We start from the raw sequence: 26,752 nt of genomic DNA, 5'->3' as shown, positions 1-26,752 counted from the left end.
TGAAGAATCAGGCCATTTGCAAACGCAAAATGGCTTTTTCTGATGTATTAAATGGAAGGTATTCGAAAGGGGTGTTTAGGTGTACCTTCCAAATACCGAATTGTAGTGGTACGTCGAAATGTTTTTCCACCATAATTTGGCCCAAAACAATCATACTTCATCACCATCTCCGTGATTGTGGTAACCAATCCTCAAATGATAAGGTGTCCCGTAAAAACCTCTTCCCCTTTAAGAATGTTTCAAAACAATCATTGTATGTAGAGGCATTGGTTCTATGTACCACTGCCTATTCAAATAAAATAACAATGAAACAAATAAATCTGTTTTTTAAATGATCCAGTTTTCCTTTAATAAATAATATTAAGGACTACTTCTCCTGTTCTACAGTTTCAAGGTTGTACTGTCTGGCACAACTTAGTATGATCCTCACACTCTTTCATGATGTACTCATATTTTGTCATTCCGATTTTCCTGAAATGCTGGGTATGTAGCTCAGTGGTAGAGCATTTGACTGCAGATCAAGAGGTCCCTGGTTCAAATCCGGGTGTCCCCTCACACTATTTTGATTCTGTTGTTTGTAATTGGGACTTTTCATCAATTCCATTTGGATCATCTTTAACAGAGTCAGTGTTCCCTTGGAGTTTGCACTTTAATAGCATTTCAGTGTTTCCTGCTCAAAACCTGTGAGTAAATGCAGTTTTTAACACTCGGCTTGTTATTCCCTTTGGGAAATTTCTGAAACATCATTGATCAATTTTGGAATTCGGCTCTTCCTTTCATAGCACTAAACAAAGGGAATGGACTATGAAACCAATTGACAACTTTGTTATACTGTTTGGTGCTTTCTTGTATTGCACTGAAGAAATGGCATATAAAACTTGGCAGCAAAGCAGTCAATCTATTTCACCTCTGTTTTCAGTCTTACATATATTCCACCTCTTCTCTGTGCATGCAAAGTATGTGTTTGTTTGAAGCACTTCATTTTTGTGCAACGTAGGAACTATTTAATTTCTCCTTAAAAGCTCTGCCTACGTGCAAGATGTACGAACTATCATTGCAGTTGCAAGAAGGCTGCTCTGAAGAATCAGGCCATTTGCAAACGCAAAATGGCTTTTTCTGATGTATTAAATGGAAGGTATTCGAAAGGGGTTTTGGGTGTACCTTCCAAATACCGAATTGTAGTGGTACTTAGAAATGTTTTTCCACCATAATTTGGCCTAAATCAATCATACTTCATCACCATCTCCGTGATTGTGGTAACCAATCCTCAAATGATAAGGTGTCCCGTAAAAACCTCTTCCCCTTTAAGAATGTTTCAAAACAATCCTTGTATGTAGAGGCATTGGTCCTATGTACCACTGCCTATTCAAATAAAAAAACAATGAAACAAATAAATCTGTTTTTTAAATGATCCAGTTTTCCTTTCATAAATAATATTAAGGACTACTTCTCCTGTTCCACAGTTTCAAGGTTGTACTTTCTGGCACAACTTAGTATGATCCTCACACTCTTTCATGATGTACTGATATTTTGTCATTCTGATTTTACTGTAAAGCTAGGGATATAGCTCAGTGGTAGCGCTATATTGACTGCAGCTCAAGAGGTCCCTGGTTCAAATCCTGGTGTCCCCTCACCCTATTTTGATTCTGTTGTTTGTAATTGGGACTTTTCATCAATTCCATTTGGATCATCTTTGACAGAGTCAGTGTTCCCTTGGATATTGCACTTTAATAGCATTTCAGTGTTTCCTGCTCAAAGCCTGTGAGTAAATGCAGTTTTTAACACTCGGCTTGGTATTCCCTTTGGGAAATTTCTGAAACATCATTGATCAATTTTGGAATTCGGCTCTTCCTTTCATAGCACTAAACAAAGGGAATGGACTATGAAACCAATTGACAACTTTGTTATACTGTTTGGTGCTTTCTTGTATTGCACTGAAGAAATGGCATATAAAACTTGGCAGCGAAGCAGTCAATCTATTTCTCATTTCACCTTTGTCTTCAGTCTTACATATATTCCACCTCTTCTCTGTGCATGCAAAGTATGTGTTTGTTTGAAGCACTTCATTTTTGTGCAACGTAGGAACTATTTAATTTCTCCTTAAAAGCTCTGCCTACGTGCAAGATTTACGAACTATCATTGCAGTTGCAAGAAGGCTGGTCTGAAGAATCAGGCCATTTGCAAACGCAAAATGGCTTTTTCTGATGTATTAAATGGAAGGTATTCGAAAGGGGTGTTTGGGTGTACCTTCCAAATACCGAATTGTAGTGGTACGTAGAAATGTTTTTCCACCATAATTTGGCCCAAAACAATCATACTTCATCACCATCTCAGTGATTGTGGTAACCAATCCTCAAATGATAAGGTGTCCCGTAAAAACCTCTTCCCCTTTAAGAATGTTTCAAAACAATCCTTGTATGTAGAGGCATTGGTCCTATGTACCACTGCCTATTCAAATAAAATAACAATGAAACAAATAAATCTGTTTTTAAATGATCCAGTTTTCCTTTAATAAATAATATTAAGGACTACTTCTCCTGTTCCACAGTTTCAAGGTTGTACTTTCTGGCACAACTTAGTATGATCCTCACACTCATGATGTACTGATATTTTGTCATTCTGATTTTACTGAAAAGCTGGGGATATAGCTCAGTGGTAGAGCATTTGACTGCAGATCAAGAGGTCCCTGGTTCAAACCCGGGTGTCCCCTCACCCTATTTTGATTCTGTTGTTTGTAATTGGGACTTTTCATCAATTCCATTTGGATCATCTTTGACAGAGTCAGTGTTCCCTAGGATATTGCACTTTAATAGCATTTCAGTGTTTCCTGCTCAAAACCTGTGAGTAAATGCAGTTTTTAGCACTCGGCTTGTTATTCCCTTTGGGAAATTTCTGAAATATCATTGATCAATTTTGGAATTCGGCTCTTCCTTTCATAGCACTAAACAAAGGGAATGGACTATGAAACCAATTGACAACTTTGTTATACTGTTTGGTGCTTTCTTGTATTGCACTGAAGAAATGGCGTATAAAACTTGGCAGCGAAGCAGTCAATCTATTTCTCATTTCACCTGTCTTCAGTCTTACATATATTCCACCTCTTCTCTGTGCATGCAAAGTATGTGTTTGTTTGAAGCACTTCATTTTTGTGCAACGTAGGAACTATTTAATTTCTCCTTAAAAGCTCTGCCTACGTGCAAGATGTACGAACTATCATTGCAGTTGCAAGAAGGCTGGTCTGAAGAATCAGGCCATTTGCAAACGCAAAATGGCTTTTTCTGATGTATTAAATGGAAGGTATTCGAAAGGGGTGTTTGGGTGTACCTTCCAAATACCGAATTGTAGTGGTACGTAGAAATGTTTTTCCACCATAATTTGGCCCAAAACAATCATACTTCATCACCATCTCAGTGATTGTGGTAACCAATCCTCAAATGATAAGGTGTCCCGTAAAAACCTCTTCCCCTTTAAGAATGTTTCAAAACAATCCTTGTATGTAGAGGCATTGGTCCTATGTACCACTGCCTATTCAAATAAAAAAACAATGAAACAAATAAATCTGTTTTTAAATGATCCAGTTTTCCTTTAATAAATAATATTAAGGACTACTTCTCCTGTTCCACAGTTTCAAGGTTGTACTTTCTGGCACAACTTAGTATGATCCTCACACTCTTTCATGATGTACTGATATTTTGTCATTCTGATTTTACTGAAAAGCTGGGGATATTGCTCAGTGGTAGAGCATTTGACTGCAGATCAAGAGTTCCCTGGTTCAAATCCAGGTGTCCCCTCACCCTGTTTTGATTCTGTTGTTTGTAATTGGGACTTTTCATAAATTCCATTTGGATCATCTTTGACAAAGTCAGTGTTCCCTAGGATATTGCACTTTAATAGCATTTCAGTGTTTCCTGCTCAAAACCTGTGAGTAAATGCAGTTTTTAGCACTCGGCTTGTTATTCCCTTTGGGAAATTTCTGAATTATCATTGATCAATTTTGGAATTCGATTCTTCCTTTCATAGCACTAAACAAAGGGAATGGACTATGAAACCAATTGACAACTTTGTTATACTGTTTGGTGCTTTCTTGTAATGCACTGAAGAAATGGCGTATAAAACTTGGCAGCGAAGCAGTCAATCTATTTCTCATTTCACCTGTCTTCAGTCTTACATATATTCCACCTCTTCTCTGTGCATGCAAAGTATGTGTTTGTTTGAAGCACTTCATTTTTGTGCAACGTAGGAACTATTTAATTTCTCCTTAAAAGCTCTGCCTACGTGCAAGATGTACGAACTATCATTGCAGTTGCAAGAAGGCTGGTCTGAAGAATCAGGCCATTTGCAAACGCAAAATGGCTTTTTCTGATGTATTAAATGGAAGGTATTCGAAAGGGGTGTTTAGGTGTACCTTCCAAATACCGAATTGTAGTGGTACGTCGAAATGTTTTTCCACCATAATTTGGCCCAAAACAATCATACTTCATCACCATCTCCGTGATTGTGGTAACCAATCCTCAAATGATAAGGTGTCCCGTAAAAACCTCTTCCCCTCTAAGAATGTTTCAAAACAATCATTGTATGTAGAGGCATTGGTTCTATGTACCACTGCCTATTCAAATAAAATAACAATGAAACAAATAAATCTGTTATTTAAATGATCCAGTTTTCCTTTAATAAATAATATTAAGGACTACTTCTCCTGTTCTACAGTTTCAAGGTTGTACTGTCTGGCACAACTTAGTATGAGCCTCACACTCTTTCATGATGTACTCATATTTTGTCATTCCGATTTTCCTGAAATGCTGGGTATGTAGCTCAGTGGTAGAGCATTTGACTGCAGATCAAGAGGTCCCTGGTTCAAATCCGGGTGTCCCCTCACACTATTTTGATTCTGTTGTTTGTAATTGGGACTTTTCATCAATTCCATTTGGATCATCTTTAACAGAGTCAGTGTTCCCTTGGAGTTTGCACTTTAATAGCATTTCAGTGTTTCCTGCTCAAAACCTGTGAGTAAATGCAGTTTTTAACACTCGGCTTGTTATTCCCTTTGGGAAATTTCTGAAACATCATTGATCAATTTTGGAATTCGGCTCTTCCTTTCATAGCACTAAACAAAGGGAATGGACTATGAAACCAATTGACAACTTTGTTATACTGTTTGGTGCTTTCTTGTATTGCACTGAAGAAATGGCATATAAAACTTGGCAGCAAAGCAGTCAATCTATTTCTCATTTCACCTCTGTCTTCAGTCTTACATATATTCCACCTCTTCTCTGTGCATGCAAAGTATGTGTTTGTTTGAAGCACTTCATTTTTGTGCAACGTAGGAACTATTTAATTTCTCCTTAAAAGCTCTGCCTACGTGCAAGATGTACGAACTATCATTGCAGTTGCAAGAAGGCTGCTCTGAAGAATCAGGCCATTTGCAAACGCAAAATGGCTTTTTCTGATGTATTAAATGGAAGGTATTCGAAAGGGGTTTTGGGTGTACCTTCCAAATACCGAATTGTAGTGGTACTTAGAAATGTTTTTCCACCATAATTTGGCCTAAATCAATCATACTTCATCACCATCTCCGTGATTGTGGTAACCAATCCTCAAATGATAAGGTGTCCCGTAAAAACCTCTTCCCCTTTAAGAATGTTTCAAAACAATCCTTGTATGTAGAGGCATTGGTCCTATGTACCACTGCCTATTCAAATAAAAAAACAATGAAACAAATAAATCTGTTTTTTAAATGATCCAGTTTTCCTTTCATAAATAATATTAAGGACTACTTCTCCTGTTCCACAGTTTCAAGGTTGTACTTTCTGGCACAACTTAGTATGATCCTCACACTCTTTCATGATGTACTGATATTTTGTCATTCTGATTTTACTGTAAAGCTAGGGATATAGCTCAGTGGTAGCGCTATATTGACTGCAGCTCAAGAGGTCCCTGGTTCAAATCCTGGTGTCCCCTCACCCTATTTTGATTCTGTTGTTTGTAATTGGGACTTTTCATCAATTCCATTTGGATCATCTTTGACAGAGTCAGTGTTCCCTTGGATATTGCACTTTAATAGCATTTCAGTGTTTCCTGCTCAAAGCCTGTGAGTAAATGCAGTTTTTAACACTCGGCTTGGTATTCCCTTTGGGAAATTTCTGAAACATCATTGATCAATTTTGGAATTCGGCTCTTCCTTTCATAGCACTAAACAAAGGGAATGGACTATGAAACCAATTGACAACTTTGTTATACTGTTTGGTGCTTTCTTGTATTGCACTGAAGAAATGGCATATAAAACTTGGCAGCGAAGCAGTCAATCTATTTCTCATTTCACCTTTGTCTTCAGTCTTACATATATTCCACCTCTTCTCTGTGCATGCAAAGTATGTGTTTGTTTGAAGCACTTCATTTTTGTGCAACGTAGGAACTATTTAATTTCTCCTTAAAAGCTCTGCCTACGTGCAAGATTTACGAACTATCATTGCAGTTGCAAGAAGGCTGGTCTGAAGAATCAGGCCATTTGCAAACGCAAAATGGCTTTTTCTGATGTATTAAATGGAAGGTATTCGAAAGGGGTGTTTGGGTGTACCTTCCAAATACCGAATTGTAGTGGTACGTAGAAATGTTTTTCCACCATAATTTGGCCCAAAACAATCATACTTCATCACCATCTCAGTGATTGTGGTAACCAATCCTCAAATGATAAGGTGTCCCGTAAAAACCTCTTCCCCTTTAAGAATGTTTCAAAACAATCCTTGTATGTAGAGGCATTGGTCCTATGTACCACTGCCTATTCAAATAAAATAACAATGAAACAAATAAATCTGTTTTTAAATGATCCAGTTTTCCTTTAATAAATAATATTAAGGACTACTTCTCCTGTTCCACAGTTTCAAGGTTGTACTTTTTGGTACAACTTAGTATGATCCTCACACTCATGATGTACTGATATTTTGTCATTCTGATTTTACTGAAAAGCTGGGGATATAGCTCAGTGGTAGAGCATTTGACTGCAGATCAAGAGGTCCCTGGTTCAAATCCGGGTGTCCCCTCACCCTATTTTGATTCTGTTGTTTGTAATTGGGACTTTTCATCAATTCCATTTGGATCATCTTTGACAGAGTCAGTGTTCCCTAGGATATTGCACTTTAATAGCATTTCAGTGTTTCCTGCTCAAAACCTGTGAGTAAATGCAGTTTTTAGCACTCGGCTTGTTATTCCCTTTGGGAAATTTCTGAAATATCATTGATCAATTTTGGAATTCGGCTCTTCCTTTCATAGCACTAAACAAAGGGAATGGACTATGAAACCAATTGACAACTTTGTTATACTGTTTGGTGCTTTCTTGTATTGCACTGAAGAAATGGCGTATAAAACTTGGCAGCGAAGCAGTCAATCTATTTCTCATTTCACCTGTCTTCAGTCTTACATATATTCCACCTCTTCTCTGTGCATGCAAAGTATGTGTTTGTTTGAAGCACTTCATTTTTGTGCAACGTAGGAACTATTTAATTTCTCCTTAAAAGCTCTGCCTACGTGCAAGATGTACGAACTATCATTGCAGTTGCAAGAAGGCTGGTCTGAAGAATCAGGCCATTTGCAAACGCAAAATGGCTTTTTCTGATGTATTAAATGGAAGGTATTCGAAAGGGGTGTTTGGGTGTACCTTCCAAATACCGAATTGTAGTGGTACGTCGAAATGTTTTTCCACCATAATTTGGCCCAAAACAATCATACTTCATCACCATCTCCGTGATTGTGGTAACCAATCCTCAAATGATAAGGTGTCCCGTAAAAACCTCTTCCCCTTTAAGAATGTTTCAAAACAATCATTGTATGTAGAGGCATTGGTTCTATGTACCACTGTCTATTCAAATAAAATAACAATGAAACAAATAAATCTGTTTTTTAAATGATCCAGTTTTCCTTTAATAAATAATATTAAGGACTACTTCTCCTGCTCTACAGTTTCAAGGTTGTACTTTCTGGCACAACTTAGTATGATCCTCACACTCTTTCATGATGTACTCATATTTTGTCATTCCGATTTTCCTGAAATGCTGGGTATGTAGCTCAGTGGTAGAGCATTTGACTGCAGATCAAGAGGTCCCTGGTTCAAATCCAGGTGTCCCCTCACACTATTTTGATTCTGTTGTTTGTAATTGGGACTTTTCATCAATTCCATTTGGATCATCTTTAACAGAGTCAGTGTTCCCTTGGATATTGCACTTTAATAGCATTTCAGTGTTTCCTGCTCAAAACCTGTGAGTAAATGCAGTTTTTAACACTCGGCTTGTTATTCCCTTTGGGAAGTTTCTGAAACATCATTGATCAATTTTGGAATTTGGCTCTTTCCTTCATAGCACTAAACAAAGGGAATGGACTATGAAACCAATTGACAACTTTGTTATACTGTTTGGTGCTTTCTTGTATTGCACTGAAGAAATGGCATATAAAACTTGGCAGCGAAGCAGTCAATCTATTTCTCATTTCACCTCTGTCTTCAGTCTTACATATATTCCACCTCTTCTCTGTGCATGCAAAGTATGTGTTTGTTTGAAGCACTTCATTTTTGTGCAACGTAGGAACTATTTAATTTCTCCTTAAAAGCTCTGCCTACGTGCAAGATGTACGAACTATCATTGCAGTTGCAAGAAGGCTGCTCTGAAGAATCAGGCCATTTGCAAACGCAAAATGGCTTTTTCTGATGTATTAAATGGAAGGTATTCGAAAGGGGTGTTTTGGTGTACCTTCCAAATACCGATTTGTCGTGGTAAGTAGAAATGTTTTTCCACCATAATTTGGCCCAAAACAATCATACTTCATCACCATCTCAGTGATTGTGGTAACCAATCCTCAAATGATAAGGTGTCCCGTAAAAACCTCTTCCCCTTTAAGAATGTTTCAAAACAATCCTTGTATGTAGAGGCATTGGTCCTATATACCACTGCCTATTCAAATAAAATAACAATGAAACAAATAAATCTGTTTTTAAATGATCCAGTTTTCCTTTAATAAATAATATTAAGGACTACTTCTCCTGTTCCACAGTTTCAAGGTTGCACTTTCTGGCACAACTTAGTATGATCCTCACACTCTTTCATGATGTACTGATATTTTGTCATTCTGATTTTACTGAAAAGCTGGGGATATAGCTCAGTGGTAGAGCATTTGACTGCAGATCAAAAGTTCCCTGGTTCAAATCCGGGTGTCCCCTTACCCTATTTTGATTCTGTTGTTTGTAATTGGGACTTTTCATAAATTCCATTTGGATCATCTTTGACAGAGTCAGTGTTTCCTAGGATATTGCACTTTAATAGCATTTCAGTGTTTCCTGCTCAAAACCTGTGAGTAAATGCAGTTTTTAGCACTCGGCTTGTTATTCCCTTCGGGAAATTTCTGAAACATCATTGATCAATTTTGGAATTCGGCTCTTCCTTTCATAGCACTAAACAAAGGGAATGGACTATGAAACCAATTGACAACTTTGTTATACTGTTTGGTGCTTTCTTGTATTGCACTGAAGAAATGGCGTATAAAACTTGGCAGCGAAGCAGTCAATCTGTTTCTCATTTCACCTGTCTTCAGTCTTACATATATTCCACCTCTTCTCTGTGCATGCAAAGTATGTGTTTGTTTGAAGCACTTAATTTTTGTGCAACGTAGGAACTATTTAATTTCTCCTTAAAAGCTCTGCCAACGTGCAAGATGTACGAACTATCATTGCAGTTGCAAGAAGGCTGGTCTGAAGAATCAGGCCATTTGCAAACGCAAAATGGCTTTTTCTGATGTATTAAATGAAAGGTATTCGAAAGGGGTGTTTAGGGGTACCTTCCAAATACCAAATTGTAGTGGTACGTCGAAATGTTTTTCCACCATAATTTGGCCCAAAACAATCATACTTCATCACCATCTCCGTGATTGTGGTAACCAATCCTCAAATGATAAGGTGTCCCGTAAAAACCTCTTCCCCTTTAAGAATGTTTCAAAACAATCATTGTATGTAGAGGCATTGGTTCTATGTACCACTGCCTATTCAAATAAAATAATAATGAAACAAATAAATCTGTTTTTTAAATGATCCAGTTTTCCTTTAATAAATAATATTAAGGACTACTTCTCCTGTTCTACAGTTTCAAGGTTGTACTTTCTGGCACAACTTAGTATGATCCTCACACTCTTTCATGATGTACTCATATTTTGTCATTCCGATTTTCCTGAAATGCTGGGTATGTAGCTCAGTGGTAGAGCATTTGACTGCAGATCAAGAGGTCCCTGGTTCAAATCCGGGTGTCCCCTCACACTATTTTGATTCTGTTGTTTGTAATTGGGACTTTTCATCAATTCCATTTGGATCATCTTTAACAGAGTCAGTGTTCCCTTGGATATTGCACTTTAATAGCATTTCAGTGTTTCCTGCTCAAAACCTGTGAGTAAATGCAGTTTTTAACACTCGGCTTGTTATTCCCTTTGGGAAATTTCTGAAACATCATTGATCAATTTTGGAATTCGGCTCTTCCTTTCATAGCACTAAACAAAGGGAATGGACTATGAAACCAATTGACAACTTTGTTATACTGTTTGGTGCTTTCTTGTATTGCACTGAAGAAATGGCATATAAAACTTGGCAGCGAAGCAGTCAATCTATTTCTCATTTCACCTCTGTCTTCAGTCTTACATATATTCCACCTCTTCTCTGTGCATGCAAAGTATGTGTTTGTTTGAAGCACTTCATTTTTGTGCAACGTAGGAACTATTTAATTTCTCCTTAAAAGCTCTGCCTACGTGCAAGATGTACGAACTATCATTGCAGTTGCAAGAAGGCTGCTCTGAAGAATCAGGCCATTTGCAAACGCAAAATGGCTTTTTCTGATGTATTAAATGGAAGGTATTCGAAAGGGGTTTTGGGTGTACCTTCCAAATACCGAATTGTAGTGGTACTTAGAAATGTTTTTCCACCATAATTTGGCCTAAATCAATCATACTTCATCACCATCTCCGTGATTGTGGTAACCAATCCTCAAATGATAAGGTGTCCCGTAAAAACCTCTTCCCCTTTAAGAATGTTTCAAAACAATCCTTGTATGTAGAGGCATTGGTCCTATGTACCACTGCCTATTCAAATAAAAAAACAATGAAACAAATAAATCTGTTTTTTAAATGATCCAGTTTTCCTTTAATAAATAATATTAAGGACTACTTCTCCTGTTCCACAGTTTCAAGGTTGTACTTTCTGGCACAACTTAGTATGATCCTCACACTCTTTCATGATGTACTGATATTTTGTCATTCTGATTTTACTGTAAAGCTAGGGATATAGCTCAGTGGTAGCGCTATATTGACTGCAGCTCAAGAGGTCCCTGGTTCAAATCCTGGTGTCCCCTCACCCTATTTTGATTCTGTTGTTTGTAATTGGGACTTTTCATCAAATCCATTTGGATCATCTTTGACAGAGTCAGTGTTCCCTTGGATATTGCACTTTAATAGCATTTCAGTGTTTCCTGCTCAAAGCCTGTGAGTAAATGCAGTTTTTAACACTCGGCTTAGTATTCCCTTTGGGAAATTTCTGAAACATCATTGATCAATTTTGGAATTCGGCTCTTCCTTCCATAGCACTAAACAAAGGGAATGGACTATGAAACCAATTGACAACTTTGTTATACTGTTTGGTGCTTTCTTGTATTGCACTGAAGAAATGGCATATAAAACTTGGCAGCGAAGCAGTCAATCTATTTCTCATTTCACCTTTGTCTTCAGTCTTACATATATTCCACCTCTTCTCTGTGCATGCAAAGTATGTGTTTGTTTGAAGCACTTCATTTTTGTGCAACGTAGGAACTATTTAATTTCTCCTTAAAAGCTCTGCCTACGTGCAAGATTTACGAACTATCATTGCAGTTGCAAGAAGGCTGGTCTGAAGAATCAGGCCATTTGCAAACGCAAAATGGCTTTTTCTGTTGTATTAAATGGAAGGTATTCGAAAGGGGTGTTTGGGTGTACCTTCCAAATACCGAATTGTAGTGGTACGTAGAAATGTTTTTCCACCATAATTTGGCCCAAAACAATCATACTTCATCACCATCTCAGTGATTGTGGTAACCAATCCTCAAATGATAAGGTGTCCCGTAAAAACCTCTTCACCTTTAAGAATGTTTCAAAACAATCCTTGTATGTAGAGGCATTGGTCCTATGTACCACTGCCTATTCAAATAAAATAACAATGAAACAAATAAATCTGTTTTTAAATGATCCAGTTTTCCTTTAATAAATAATATTAAGGACTACTTCTCCTGTTCCACAGTTTCAAGGTTGTACTTTCTGGCACAACTTAGTATGATCCTCACACTCTTTCATGATGTACTGATATTTTGTCATTCTGATTTTACTGAAAAGCTGGGGATATAGCTCAGTGGTAGAGCATTTGACTGCAGATCAAGAGGTCCCTGGTTCAAATCCGGGTGTCCCCTCACACTATTTTGATTCTGTTGTTTGTAATTGGGACTTTTCATCAATTCCATTTGGATCATCTTTGACAGAGTCAGTGTTCCCTAGGATATTGCACTTTAATAGCATTTCAGTGTTTCCTGCTCAAAACCTGTGAGTAAATGCAGTTTTTAGCACTCGGCTTGTTATTCCCTTTGGGAAATTTCTGAAATATCATTGATCAATTTTGGAATTCGGCTCTTCCTTTCATAGCACTAAACAAAGGGAATGGACTATGAAACCAATTGACAACTTTGTTATACTGTTTGGTGCTTTCTTGTATTGCACTGAAGAAATGGCGTATAAAACTTGGCAGCGAAGCAGTCAATCTATTTCTCATTTCACCTGTCTTCAGTCTTGCATATATTCCACCTCTTCTCTGTGCATGCAAAGTATGTGTTTGTTTGAAGAACTTAATTTTTGTGCAACGTAGGAACTATTTAATTTCTCCTTAAAAGCTCTGCCTACGTGCAAGATGTACGAACTATCATTGCAGTTGCAAGAAGGCTGGTCTGAAGAATCAGGCCATTTGCAAACGCAAAATGGCTTTTTCTGATGTATTAAATGGAAGGTATTCGAAAGGGGTGTTTGGGTGTACCTTCCAAATACCGAATTGTAGTGGTACGTCGAAATGTTTTTCCACCATAATTTGGCCCAAAACAATCATACTTCATCACCATCTCCGTGATTGTGGTAACCAATCCTCAAATGATAAGGTGTCCCGTAAAAACCTCTTCCCCTTTAAGAATGTTTCAAAACAATCATTGTATGTAGAGGCATTGGTTCTATGTACCACTGTCTATTCAAATAAAATAACAATGAAACAAATAAATCTGTTTTTTAAATGATCCAGTTTTCCTTTAATAAATAATATTAAGGACTACTTCTCCTGTTCTACAGTTTCAAGGTTGTACTTTCTGGCACAACTTAGTATGATCCTCACACTCTTTCATGATGTACTCATATTTTGTCATTCCGATTTTCCTTAAATGCTGGGTATGTAGCTCAGTGGTAGAGCATTTGACTGCAGATCAAGAGGTCCCTGGTTCAAATCCAGGTGCCCCCTCACACTATTTTGATTCTGTTGTTTGTAATTGGGACTTTTCATCAATTCCATTTGGATCATCTTTAACAGAGTCAGTGTTCCCTTGGATATTGCACTTTAATAGCATTTCAGTGTTTCCTGCTCAAAACCTGTGAGTAAATGCAGTTTTTAACACTCGGCTTGTTATTCCCTTTGGGAAATTTCTGAAACATCATTGATCAATTTTGGAATTTGGCTCTTTCTTTCATAGCACTAAACAAAGGGAATGGACTATGAAACCAATTGACAACTTTGTTATACTGTTTGGTGCTTTCTTGTATTGCACTGAAGAAATGGCATATAAAACTTGGCAGCGAAGCAGTCAATCTATTTCTCATTTCACCTCTGTCTTCAGTCTTACATATATTCCACCTCTTCTCTGTGCATGCAAAGTATGTGTTTGTTTGAAGCACTTCATTTTTGTGCAACGTAGGAACTATTTAATTTCTCCTTAAAAGCTCTGCCTACGTGCAAGATGTACGAACTATCATTGCAGTTGCAAGAAGGCTGCTCTGAAGAATCAGGCCATTTGCAAACGCAAAATGGCTTTTTCTGATGTATTAAATGGAAGGTATTCGAAAGGGGTGTTTTGGTGTACCTTCCAAATACCGATTTGTTGTGGTAAGTAGAAATGTTTTTCCACCATAATTTGGCCCAAAACAATCATACTTCATCACCATCTCCGTGATTGTGGTAACCAATCCTCAAATGATAAGGTGTCCCGTAAAAACCTCTTCCCCTTTAAGAATGTTTCAAAACAATCCTTGTATGTAGAGGCATTGGTCCTATATACCACTGCCTATTCAAATAAAATAACAATGAAACAAATAAATCTGTTTTTAAATGATCCAGTTTTCCTTTAATAAATAATATTAAGGACTACTTCTCCTGTTCTACAGTTTCAAGGTTGTACTTTCTGGCACAACTTAGTATGATCCTCACACTCTTTCATGATGCACTCATATTTTGTCATTCTGATTTTCCTGAAAAGCTGGGTATGTAGCTCAGTGGTAGAGCATTTGACTGCAGATCAAGAGGTCCCTGGTTCAAATCCGGGTGTCCCCTCACACTATTTTGATTCTGTTGTTTGTAATTGGGACTTTTCATCAATTCCATTTGGATCATCTTTAACAGAGTCAGTGTTCCCTTGGATATTGCACTTTAATAGCATTTCAGTGTTTCCTGCTCAAAACCTGTGAGTAAATGCAGTTTTTAACACTCGGCTTGTTATTCCCTTTGGGAAATTTCTGAAACATCATTGATTAATTTTGGAATTCGGCTCTTCCTTTCATAGCACTAAACAAAGGGAATGGACTATGAAACCAATTGACAACTTTGTTATACTGTTTGGTGCTTTCTTGTATTGCACTGAAGAAATGGCATATAAAACTTGGCAGCAAAGCAGTCAATCTATTTCTCATTTCACCTCTGTCTTCAGTCTTACATATATTCCACCTCTTCTCTGTGCATGCAAAGTATGTGTTTGTTTGAAGCACTTCATTTTTGTGCAACGTAGGAACTATTTAATTTCTCCTTAAAAGCTCTGCCTACGTGCAAGATGTACGAACTATCATTGCAGTTGCAAGAAGGCTGCTCTGAAGAATCAGGCCATTTGCAAACGCAAAATGGCTTTTTCTGATGTATTAAATGGAAGGTATTCGAAAGGGGTTTTGGGTGTACCTTCCAAATACCGAATTGTAGTGGTACTTAGAAATGTTTTTCCACCATAATTTGGCCTAAATCAATCATACTTCATCACCATCTCCGTGATTGTGGTAACCAATCCTCAAATGATAAGGTGTCCCGTAAAAACCTCTTCCCCTTTAAGAATGTTTCAAAACAATCATTGTATGTAGAGGCATTGGTTCTATGTACCACTGTCTATTCAAATAAAATAACAATGAAACAAATAAATCTGTTTTTTAAATGATCCAGTTTTCCTTTAATAAATAATATTAAGGACTACTTCTCCTGCTCTACAGTTTCAAGGTTGTACTTTCTGGCACAACTTAGTATGATCCTCACACTCTTTCATGATGTACTCATATTTTGTCATTCCGATTTTCCTGAAATGCTGGGTATGTAGCTCAGTGGTAGAGCATTTGACTGCAGATCAAGAGGTCCCTGGTTCAAATCCAGGTGTCCCCTCACACTATTTTGATTCTGTTGTTTGTAATTGGGACTTTTCATCAATTCCATTTGGATCATCTTTAACAGAGTCAGTGTTCCCTTGGATATTGCACTTTAATAGCATTTCAGTGTTTCCTGCTCAAAACCTGTGAGTAAATGCAGTTTTTAACACTCGGCTTGTTATTCCCTTTGGGAAGTTTCTGAAACATCATTGATCAATTTTGGAATTTGGCTCTTTCCTTCATAGCACTAAACAAAGGGAATGGACTATGAAACCAATTGACAACTTTGTTATACTGTTTGGTGCTTTCTTGTATTGCACTGAAGAAATGGCATATAAAACTTGGCAGCGAAGCAGTCAATCTATTTCTCATTTCACCTCTGTCTTCAGTCTTACATATATTCCACCTCTTCTCTGTGCATGCAAAGTATGTGTTTGTTTGAAGCACTTCATTTTTGTGCAACGTAGGAACTATTTAATTTCTCCTTAAAAGCTCTGCCTACGTGCAAGATGTACGAACTATCATTGCAGTTGCAAGAAGGCTGGTCTGAAGAATCAGGCCATTTGCAAACGCAAAATGGCTTTTTCTGATGTATTAAATGGAAGGTATTCGAAAGGGGTGTTTGGGTGTACCTTCCAAATACCGAATTGTAGTGGTACGTCGAAATGTTTTTCCACCATAATTTGGCCCAAAACAATCATACTTCATCACCATCTCCGTGATTGTGGTAACCAATCCTCAAATGATAAGGTGTCCCGTAAAAACCTCTTCCCCTTTAAGAATATTTCAAAACAATCATTGTATGTAGAGGCATTGGTTCTATGTACCACTGCCTATTCAAATAAAATAACAATGAAACAAATAAATCTGTTTTTTAAATGATCCAGTTTTCCTTTAATAAATAATATTAAGGACTACTTCTCCTGTTCTACAGTTTCAAGGTTGTACTTTCTGGCACAACTTAGTATGATCCTCACACTCTTTCATGATGTACTCATATTTTGTCATTCCGATTTTCCTGAAATGCTGGGTATGTAGCTCAGTGGTAGAGCATTTGACCGCAGATCAAGAGGTCCCTGGTTCAAATCCGGGTGTCCCCTCACACTATTTTGATTCTGTTGTTTGTAATTGGGACTTTTCATCAATTCCATTTGGATCATCTTTAACAGAGTCAGTGTTCCCTTGGATATTGCACTTTAATAGCATTTCAGTGTTTCCTGCTCAAAACCTGTGAGTAAATGCAGTTTTTAACACTCGGCTTGTTATTCCCTTTGGGAAATTTCTGAAACATCATTGATTAATTTTGGAATTCGGCTCTTCCTTTCATAGCACTAAACAAAGGGAATGGACTATGAAACCAATTGACAACTTTGTTATACTGTTTGGTGCTTTCTTGTATTGCACTGAAGAAAAGGCATATAAAACTTGGCAGCGAAGCAGTCAATCTATTTCTCATTTCACCTCTGTCTTCAGTCTTACATATATTCCACCTCTTCTCTGTGCATGCAAAGTATGTGTTTGTTTGAAGCACTTCATTTTTGTGCAACGTAGGAACTATTTAATTTCTCCTTAAAAGCTCTGCCTACGTGCAAGATGTACGAACTATCATTGCAGTTGCAAGAAGGCTGCTCTGAAGAATCAGGCCATTTGCAAACGCAAAATGGCTTTTTCTGATGTATTAAATGGAAGGTATTCGAAAGGGGTGTTTTGGTGTACCTTCCAAATACCGATTTGTCGTGGTAAGTAGAAATGTTTTTCCACCATAATTTGGCCCAAAACAATCATACTTCATCACCATCTCAGTGATTGTGGTAACCAATCCTCAAATGATAAGGTGTCCCGTAAAAACCTCTTCCCCTTTAAGAATGTTTCAAAACAATCATTGTATGTAGAGGCATTGGTTCTATGTACCACTGCCTATTCAAATAAAATAACAATGAAACAAATAAATCTGTTTTTTAAATGATCCAGTTTTCCTTTAATAAATAATATTAAGGACTACTTCTCCTGTTCTACAGTTTCAATGTTGTACTTTCTGGCACAACTTAGTATGATCCTCACACTCTTTCATGATGTACTCATATTTTGTCATTCTGATTTTCCTGAAAAGCTGGGGATGTAGCTCAGTGGTAGAGCATTTGACTGCAGATCAAGAGTTCCATGGTTCACATCCGGGTGTCCCCTCACACTATTTTGATTCTGTTGTTTGTAATTGGGACTTTTCATCAATTCCATTTGGATCATCTTTAACAGAGTCAGTGTTCCCTTGGATATTGCACTTTAATAGCATTTCAGTGTTTCCTGCTCAAAACCTGTGAGTAAATGCAGTTTTTAACACTCGGCTTGCTATTCCCTTTGGGAAATTTCTGAAACATCATTGATCAATTTTGGAATTCGGCTCTTCCTTTCATAGCACTAAACAAAGGGAATGGACTATGAAACCAATTGACAACTTTGTTATACTGTTTGGTGCTTTCTTGTATTGCACTGAAGAAATGGCATATAAAACTTGGTAGCGAAACAGTCAATCTATTTCTCATTTCACCTCTGTCTTCAGTCTTACATATATTCCACCTCTTCTCTGTGCATGCAAAGTATGTGTTTGTTTGAAGCACTTCATTTTTGTGCAACGTAGGAACTATTTAATTTCTCCTTAAAAGCTCTGCCTACGTGCAAGATGTACGAACTATCATTGCAGTTGCAAGAAGGCTGGTCTGAAGAATCAGGCCATTTGCAAACGCAAAATGGCTTTTTCTGATGTATTAAATGGAAGGTATTCGAAAGGGGTGTTTGGGTGTACCTTCCAAATACCGAATTGTAGTGGTAAGTAGAAATGTTTTTCCACCATAATTTGGCCCAAAACAATCATACTTCATCACCATCTCAGTGATTGTGGTAACCAATCCTCAAATGATAAGGTGTCCCGTAAAAACCTCTTCCCCTTTAAGAATGTTTCAAAACAATCCTTGTATGTAGAGGCATTGGTCCTATGTACCACTGCCTATTCAAATAAAATAACAATGAAACAAATAAATCTGTTTTTAAATGATCCAGTTTTCCTTTAATAAATAATATTAAGGACTACTTCTCCTGTTCCACAGTTTCAAGGTTGTACTTTCTGGCACAAGTTAGTATGATCCTCACACTCTTTCATGATGTACTGATATTTTGTCATTCTGATTTTACTGAAAAGCTGGGGATATAGCTCAGTGGTAGAGCATTTGACTGCAGATCAAGAGGTCCCTGGTTCAAATCTAGGTGTCCCCTCACCCCATTTTGATTCTGTTGTTTGTAATTGGGACTTTTCATCAATTACATTTGGATCATCTTTGACAGAGTCAGTGTTCCCTAGGATATTGCACTTTAATAGCATGTCAGTGTTTCCTGCTCAAAACCTGTGAGTAAATGCAGTTTTTAGCACTCGGCTTGTTATTCCCTTTGGGAAATTTCTGAAACATCAGTGATCGATTTTGGAATTCGGCTCTTCCTTTCATAGCACTAAACAAAGGGAATGGACTATGAAACCAATTGACAACTTTGTTATACTGTTTGGTGCTTTCTTGTATTGCACTGAAGAAATGGTGTATAAAACTTGGCAGCGAAGCAGTCAATCTATTTCTCATTTCACCTGTCTTCAGTCTTACATATATTCCACCTCTTCTCTGTGCATGCAAAGTATGTGTTTGTTTGAAGCACTTCATTTTTGTGCAACGTAGGAACTATTTAATTTCTCCTTAAAAGCTCTGCCTACGTGCAAGATGTACGAACTATCATTGCAGTTGCAAGAAGGCTGGTCTGAAGAATCAGGCCATTTGCAAACGCAAAATGGCTTTTTCTGATGTATTAAATGGAAGGTATTCAAAAGGGGTGTTTGGGTGTACCTTCCAAATACCGAATTGTAGTGGTACGCCGAAATGTTTTTCCACCATAATTTGGCCCAAAACAATCATACTTCATCACCATCTCCGTGATTGTGGTAACCAATCCTCAAATGATAAGGTGTCCCGTAAAAACCTCTTCCCCTTTAAGAATGTTTCAAAACAATCATTGTATGTAGAGGCATTGGTCCTATGTACCACTGCCTATTCAAATAAATAACAATGAAACAAATAAATCTGTTTTTTAAATGATCCAGTTTTCCTTTAATAAATAATATTAAGGACTATTTCTCCTGTTCCACAGTTTCAAGGTTGTACTTTCCGGAACAACTTAGTATGATCCACTCACTCTTTCATGATGTGCTGATATTTTGTCATTCTGATTTTTCTGTAAAGCTGGGGTTGTAGCTCAGTGGTAGTGCTATATTGACTGCAGATCAAGAGGTCCCTGGTTCAAATCCGGGTGTCTCCTCACCCTATTTTGATTCTGTTGTTTGTAATTGGGACTTTTCATCAATTCCATTTGGATCATCTTTAACAGAGTCAGTGTTCCCTTGGATATTGCACTTTAATAGCATTTCAGTGTTTCCTGCTCAAAACCTGTGAGTAAATGCAGTTTTTAACACTCTGCTTGTTATTCCCTTTGGGAAATTTCTGAAACATCATTGATCAATTTTGTAATTTGGCTCTTCCTTTCACAGCACTAAACAAAGGGAATGGACTATGAAACCAATTGACAACTTTGTTATACTGTTTGGTGCTTTCTTGTATTGCACTGACGAAATGGCGTATAAAACTTGGCAGCGAAGCAGTCAATCTATTTCTCATTTCACCTTTGTCTTCAGTCTTACATATATTCCACCTCTTCTCTGTGCATGCAAAGTATGTGTTTGTTTGAAGCACTTCATTTTTGTGCAACGTAGGAACTATTTAATTTCTCCTTAAAAGCTCTGCCTACGTGCAAGATTTACGAACTATCATTGCAGTTGCAAGAAGGCTGGTCTGAAGAATCAGGCCATTTGCAAACGCAAAATGGCTTTTTCTGTTGTATTAAATGGAAGGTATTCGAAAGGGGTGTTTGGGTGTACCTTCCAAATACCGAATTGTAGTGGTACGTAGAAATGTTTTTCCACCATAATTTGGCCCAAAACAATCATACTTCATCACCATCTCAGTGATTGTGGTAACCAATCCTCAAATGATAAGGTGTCCCGTAAAAACCTCTTCACCTTTAAGAATGTTTCAAAACAATCCTTGTATGTAGAGGCATTGGTCCTATGTACCACTGCCTATTCAAATAAAATAACAATGAAACAAATAAATCTGTTTTTAAATGATCCAGTTTTCCTTTAATAAATAATATTAAGGACTACTTCTCCTGTTCCACAGTTTCAAGGTTGTACTTTCTGGCACAACTTAGTATGATCCTCACACTCTTTCATGATGTACTGATATTTTGTCATTCTGATTTTACTGAAAAGCTGGGGATATAGCTCAGTGGTAGAGCATTTGACTGCAGATCAAGAGGTCCCTGGTTCAAATCCGGGTGTCCCCTCACACTATTTTGATTCTGTTGTTTGTAATTGGGACTTTTCATCAATTCCATTTGGATCATCTTTGACAGAGTCAGTGTTCCCTAGGATATTGCACTTTAATAGCATTTCAGTGTTTCCTGCTCAAAACCTGTGAGTAAATGCAGTTTTTAGCACTCGGCTTGTTATTCCCTTTGGGAAATTTCTGAAATATCATTGATCAATTTTGGAATTCGGCTCTTCCTTTCATAGCACTAAACAAAGGGAATGGACTATGAAACCAATTGACAACTTTGTTATACTGTTTGGTGCTTTCTTGTATTGCACTGAAGAAATGGCGTATAAAACTTGGCAGCGAAGCAGTCAATCTATTTCTCATTTCACCTGTCTTCAGTCTTACATATATTCCACCTCTTCTCTGTGCATGCAAAGTATGTGTTTGTTTGAAGAACTTAATTTTTGTGCAACGTAGGAACTATTTAATTTCTCCTTAAAAGCTCTGCCTACGTGCAAGATGTACGAACTATCATTGCAGTTGCAAGAAGGCTGGTCTGAAGAATCAGGCCATTTGCAAACGCAAAATGGCTTTTTCTGATGTATTAAATGGAAGGTATTCGAAAGGGGTGTTTGGGTGTACCTTCCAAATACCGAATTGTAGTGGTACGTCGAAATGTTTTTCCACCATAATTTGGCCCAAAACAATCATACTTCATCACCATCTCCGTGATTGTGGTAACCAATCCTCAAATGATAAGGTGTCCCGTAAAAACCTCTTCCCCTTTAAGAATGTTTCAAAACAATCATTGTATGTAGAGATATTGGTTCTATGTACCACTGTCTATTCAAATAAAATAACAATGAAACAAATAAATCTGTTTTTTAAATGATCCAGTTTTCCTTTAATAAATAATATTAAGGACTACTTCTCCTGTTCTACAGTTTCAAGGTTGTACTTTCTGGCACAACTTAGTATGATCCTCACACTCTTTCATGATGTACTCATATTTTGTCATTCCGATTTTCCTTAAATGCTGGGTATGTAGCTCAGTGGTAGAGCATTTGACTGCAGATCAAGAGGTCCCTGGTTCAAATCCAGGTGCCCCCTCACACTATTTTGATTCTGTTGTTTGTAATTGGGACTTTTCATCAATTCCATTTGGATCATCTTTAACAGAGTCAGTGTTCCCTTGGATATTGCACTTTAATAGCATTTCAGTGTTTCCTGCTCAAAACCTGTGAGTAAATGCAGTTTTTAACACTCTGCTTGTTATTCCCTTTGGGAAATTTCTGAAACATCATTGATCAATTTTGGAATTTGGCTCTTTCTTTCATAGCACTAAACAAAGGGAATGGACTATGAAACCAATTGACAACTTTGTTATACTGTTTGGTGCTTTCTTGTATTGCACTGAAGAAATGGCATATAAAACTTGGCAGCGAAGCAGTCAATCTATTTCTCATTTCACCTCTGTCTTCAGTCTTACATATATTCCACCTCTTCTCTGTGCATGCAAAGTATGTGTTTGTTTGAAGCACTTCATTTTTGTGCAACGTAGGAACTATTTAATTTCTCCTTAAAAGCTCTGCCTACGTGCAAGATGTACGAACTATCATTGCAGTTGCAAGAAGGCTGCTCTGAAGAATCAGGCCATTTGCAAACGCAAAATGGCTTTTTCTGATGTATTAAATGGAAGGTATTCGAAAGGGGTGTTTTGGTGTACCTTCCAAATACCGATTTGTTGTGGTAAGTAGAAATGTTTTTCCACCATAATTTGGCCCAAAACAATCATACTTCATCACCATCTCCGTGATTGTGGTAACCAATCCTCAAATGATAAGGTGTCCCGTAAAAACCTCTTCCCCTTTAAGAATGTTTCAAAACAATCCTTGTATGTAGAGGCATTGGTCCTATATACCACTGCCTATTCAAATAAAATAACAATGAAACAAATAAATCTGTTTTTAAATGATCCAGTTTTCCTTTAATAAATAATATTAAGGACTACTTCTCCTGTTCTACAGTTTCAAGGTTGTACTTTCTGGCACAACTTAGTATGATCCTCACACTCTTTCATGATGCACTCATATTTTGTCATTCTGATTTTCCTGAAAAGCTGGGTATGTAGCTCAGTGGTAGAGCATTTGACTGCAGATCAAGAGGTCCCTGGTTCAAATCCGAGTGTCCCCTCACACTATTTTGATTCTGTTGTTTGTAATTGGGACTTTTCATCAATTCCATTTGGATCATCTTTAACAGAGTCAGTGTTCCCTTGGATATTGCACTTTAATAGCATTTCAGTGTTTCCTGCTCAAAACCTGTGAGTAAATGCAGTTTTTAACACTCGGCTTGTTATTCCCTTTGGGAAATTTCTGAAACATCATTGATCAATTTTGGAATTCGGCTCTTCCTTTCATAGCACTAAACAAAGGGAATGGACTATGAAACCAATTGACAACTTTGTTATTCTGTTTGGTGCTTTCTTGTATTGCACTGAAGAAATGGCATATAAAACTTGGCAGCGAAGCAGTCAATCTATTTCTCATTTCACCTCTGTCTTCAGTCTTACATATATTCCACCTCTTCTCTGTGCATGCAAAGTATGTGTTTGTTTGAAGCACTTCATTTTTGTGCAACGTAGGAACTATTTAATTTCTCCTTAAAAGCTCTGCCTACGTGCAAGATGTACGAACTATCATTGCAGTTGCAAGAAGGCTGCTCTGAAGAATCAGGCCATTTGCAAACGCAAAATGGCTTTTTCTGATGTATTAAATGGAAGGTATTCGAAAGGGGTTTTGGGTGTACCTTCCAAATACCGAATTGTAGTGGTACTTAGAAATGTTTTTCCACCATAATTTGGCCTAAATCAATCATACTTCATCACCATCTCCGTGATTGTGGTAACCAATCCTCAAATGATAAGGTGTCCCGTAAAAACCTCTTCCCCTTTAAGAATGTTTCAAAACAATCATTGTATGTAGAGGCATTGGTCCTATGTACCACTGCCTATTCAAATAAAATAACAATGAAACAAATAAATCTGTTTTTTAAATGATCCAGACTTCCTTTAATAAATAATATTAAGGACTACTTCTCCTGTTCCACAGTTTCAAGGTTGTACTTTCTGGCACAACTTAGTATGATCCTCACACTCTTTCATGATGTATTCATATTTTGTCATTCTGATTTTACTGAAAAGCTGGGGATATAGCTCAGTGGTAGAGCATTGGACTGCAGATCAAGAGGTCCCTGGTTCAAATCCGGGTGTCCCCTCACCCTATTTTGATTCTGTTGTTTGTAATTGGGACTTTTCATCAATTCCATTTGGAGCATCTTTAACAGAGTCAGTGTTCCCTTGGATATTGCACTTTAATAGCATTTCAGTGTTTCCTGCTCAAAACCTGTGAGTAAATGCAGTTTTTAACACTCGGCTTGTTATTCCCTTTGGGAAATTTCTGAAACATCATTGATCAATTTTGGAATTCGGCTCTTCCTTTCATAGCACTAAACAAAGGGAATGGACTATGAAACCAATTGACAACTTTGTTATACTGTTTGGTGCTTTCTTGTATTGCACTGAAGAAATGGCGTATAAAACTTGGCAGCGAAGCAGTCAATCTATTTCTCATTTCACCTGTCTTCAGTCTTACATATATTCCACCTCTTCTCTGTGCATGCAAAGTATGTGTTTGTTTGAAGCACTTCATTTTTGTGCAACGTAGGAACTATTTAATTTCTCCTTAAAAGCTCTGCCTACGTGCAAGATGTACGAACTATCATTGCAGTTGCAAGAAGGCTGGTCTGAAGAATCAGGCCATTTGCAAACGCAAAATGGCTTTTTCTGATGTATTAAATGGAAGGTATTCGAAAGGGGTGTTTGGGTGTACCTTCCAAATACCGAATTGTAGTGGTACGTCGAAATGTTTTTCCACCATAATTTGGCCCAAAACAATCATACTTCATCACCATCTCCGTGATTGTGGTAACCAATCCTCAAATGATAAGGTGTCCCGTAAAAACCTCTTCCCCTTTAAGAATATTTCAAAACAATCATTGTATGTAGAGGCATTGGTTCTATGTACCACTGCCTATTCAAATAAAATAACAATGAAACAAATAAATCTGTTTTTAAATGATCCAGTTTTCCTTTAATAAATAATATTAAGGACTACTTCTCCTGTTCCACAGTTTCAAGGTTGTACTTTCTGGCACAACTTAGTATGATCCTCACACTCTTTCATGATGTACTCATATTTTGTCATTCCGATTTTCCTGAAATGCTGGGTATGTAGCTCAGTGGTAGAGCATTTGACCGCAGATCAAGAGGTCCCTGGTTCAAATCCGGGTGTCCCCTCACACTATTTTGATTCTGTTGTTTGTAATTGGGACTTTTCATCAATTCCATTTGGATCATCTTTAACAGAGTCAGTGTTCCCTTGGATATTGCACTTTAATAGCATTTCAGTGTTTCCTGCTCAAAACCTGTGAGTAAATGCAGTTTTTAACACTCGGCTTGTTATTCCCTTTGGGAAATTTCTGAAACATCATTAATTAATTTTGGAATTCGGCTCTTCCTTTCATAGCACTAAACAAAGGGAATGGACTATGAAACCAATTGACAACTTTGTTATACTGTTTGGTGCTTTCTTGTATTGCACTGAAGAAAAGGCATATAAAACTTGGCAGCGAAGCAGTCAATCTATTTCTCATTTCACCTCTGTCTTCAGTCTTACATATATTCCACCTCTTCTCTGTGCATGCAAAGTATGTGTTTGCTTGAAGCACTTCATTTTTGTGCAACGTAGGAACTATTTAATTTCTCCTTAAAAGCTCTGCCTACGTGCAAGATGTACGAACTATCATTGCAGTTGCAAGAAGGCTGCTCTGAAGAATCAGGCCATTTGCAAACGCAAAATGGCTTTTTCTGATGTATTAAATGGAAGGTATTCGAAAGGGGTTTTGGGTGTACCTTCCAAATACCGAATTGTAGTGGTACTTAGAAATGTTTTTCCACCATAATTTGGCCTAAATCAATCATACTTCATCACCATCTCAGTGATTGTGGTAACCAATCCTCAAATGATAAGGTGTCCCGTAAAAACCTCTTCCCCTTTAAGAATGTTTCAAAACAATCATTGTATGTAGAGGCATTGGTCCTATGTACCACTGCCTATTCAAATAAAATAACAATGAAACAAATAAATCTGTTTTTTAAATGATCCAGACTTCCTTTAATAAATAATATTAAGGACTACTTCTCCTGTTCCACAGTTTCAAGGTTGTACTTTCTGGCACAACTTAGTATGATCCTCACACTCTTTCATGATGTATTCATATTTTGTCATTCTGATTTTACTGAAAAGCTGGGGATATAGCTCAGTGGTAGAGCATTGGACTGCAGATCAAGAGGTCCCTGGTTCAAATCCGGGTGTCCCCTCACCCTATTTTGATTCTGTTGTTTGTAATTGGGACTTTTCATCAATTCCATTTGGAGCATCTTTAACAGAGTCAGTGTTCCCTTGGATATTGCACTTTAATAGCATTTCAGTGTTTCCTGCTCAAAACCTGTGAGTAAATGCAGTTTTTAACACTCGGCTTGTTATTCCCTTTGGGAAATTTCTGAAACATCATTGATCAATTTTGGAATTCGGCTCTTCCTT

The 26,752-nt window shown here is 37.4% G+C and overlaps 8 non-coding genes across 8 annotated transcripts; all 8 read left to right on the top strand.

Moving 5' to 3' along the window:
* The first annotated feature begins 2,638 nt into the window (after positions 1–2,638).
* On the top strand, positions 2,639–2,710 carry TRNAC-GCA (transfer RNA cysteine (anticodon GCA)). Its single transcript has one exon. It is a non-coding gene; the product is annotated as a tRNA-Cys (tRNA).
* A 4,255-nt stretch (positions 2,711–6,965) lies between these two features.
* Positions 6,966–7,037, top strand: TRNAC-GCA (transfer RNA cysteine (anticodon GCA)). Its single transcript has one exon. It is a non-coding gene; the product is annotated as a tRNA-Cys (tRNA).
* Positions 7,038–9,130: 2,093 nt separating this feature from the next.
* On the top strand, positions 9,131–9,202 carry TRNAC-GCA (transfer RNA cysteine (anticodon GCA)). Its single transcript has one exon. It is a non-coding gene; the product is annotated as a tRNA-Cys (tRNA).
* Positions 9,203–12,380: 3,178 nt separating this feature from the next.
* On the top strand, positions 12,381–12,452 carry TRNAC-GCA (transfer RNA cysteine (anticodon GCA)). The gene has a single exon. It is a non-coding gene; the product is annotated as a tRNA-Cys (tRNA).
* A 6,427-nt stretch (positions 12,453–18,879) lies between these two features.
* TRNAC-GCA (transfer RNA cysteine (anticodon GCA)) lies at positions 18,880–18,951 on the top strand. Its single transcript has one exon. It is a non-coding gene; the product is annotated as a tRNA-Cys (tRNA).
* Positions 18,952–21,045: 2,094 nt separating this feature from the next.
* TRNAC-GCA (transfer RNA cysteine (anticodon GCA)) lies at positions 21,046–21,117 on the top strand. The gene has a single exon. It is a non-coding gene; the product is annotated as a tRNA-Cys (tRNA).
* A 3,176-nt stretch (positions 21,118–24,293) lies between these two features.
* On the top strand, positions 24,294–24,365 carry TRNAC-GCA (transfer RNA cysteine (anticodon GCA)). Its single transcript has one exon. It is a non-coding gene; the product is annotated as a tRNA-Cys (tRNA).
* A 2,092-nt stretch (positions 24,366–26,457) lies between these two features.
* TRNAC-GCA (transfer RNA cysteine (anticodon GCA)) lies at positions 26,458–26,529 on the top strand. The gene has a single exon. It is a non-coding gene; the product is annotated as a tRNA-Cys (tRNA).
* The last annotated feature ends 223 nt before the right edge of the window (positions 26,530–26,752 follow it).

This window comes from Lissotriton helveticus, chromosome 1_2 (assembly GCF_964261635.1).
Source record: "Lissotriton helveticus chromosome 1_2, aLisHel1.1, whole genome shotgun sequence".
NCBI classification, from domain to species: domain Eukaryota; kingdom Metazoa; phylum Chordata; class Amphibia; order Caudata; family Salamandridae; genus Lissotriton; species Lissotriton helveticus.
This window is presented reverse-complemented; position numbering and strand designations above follow the sequence as displayed.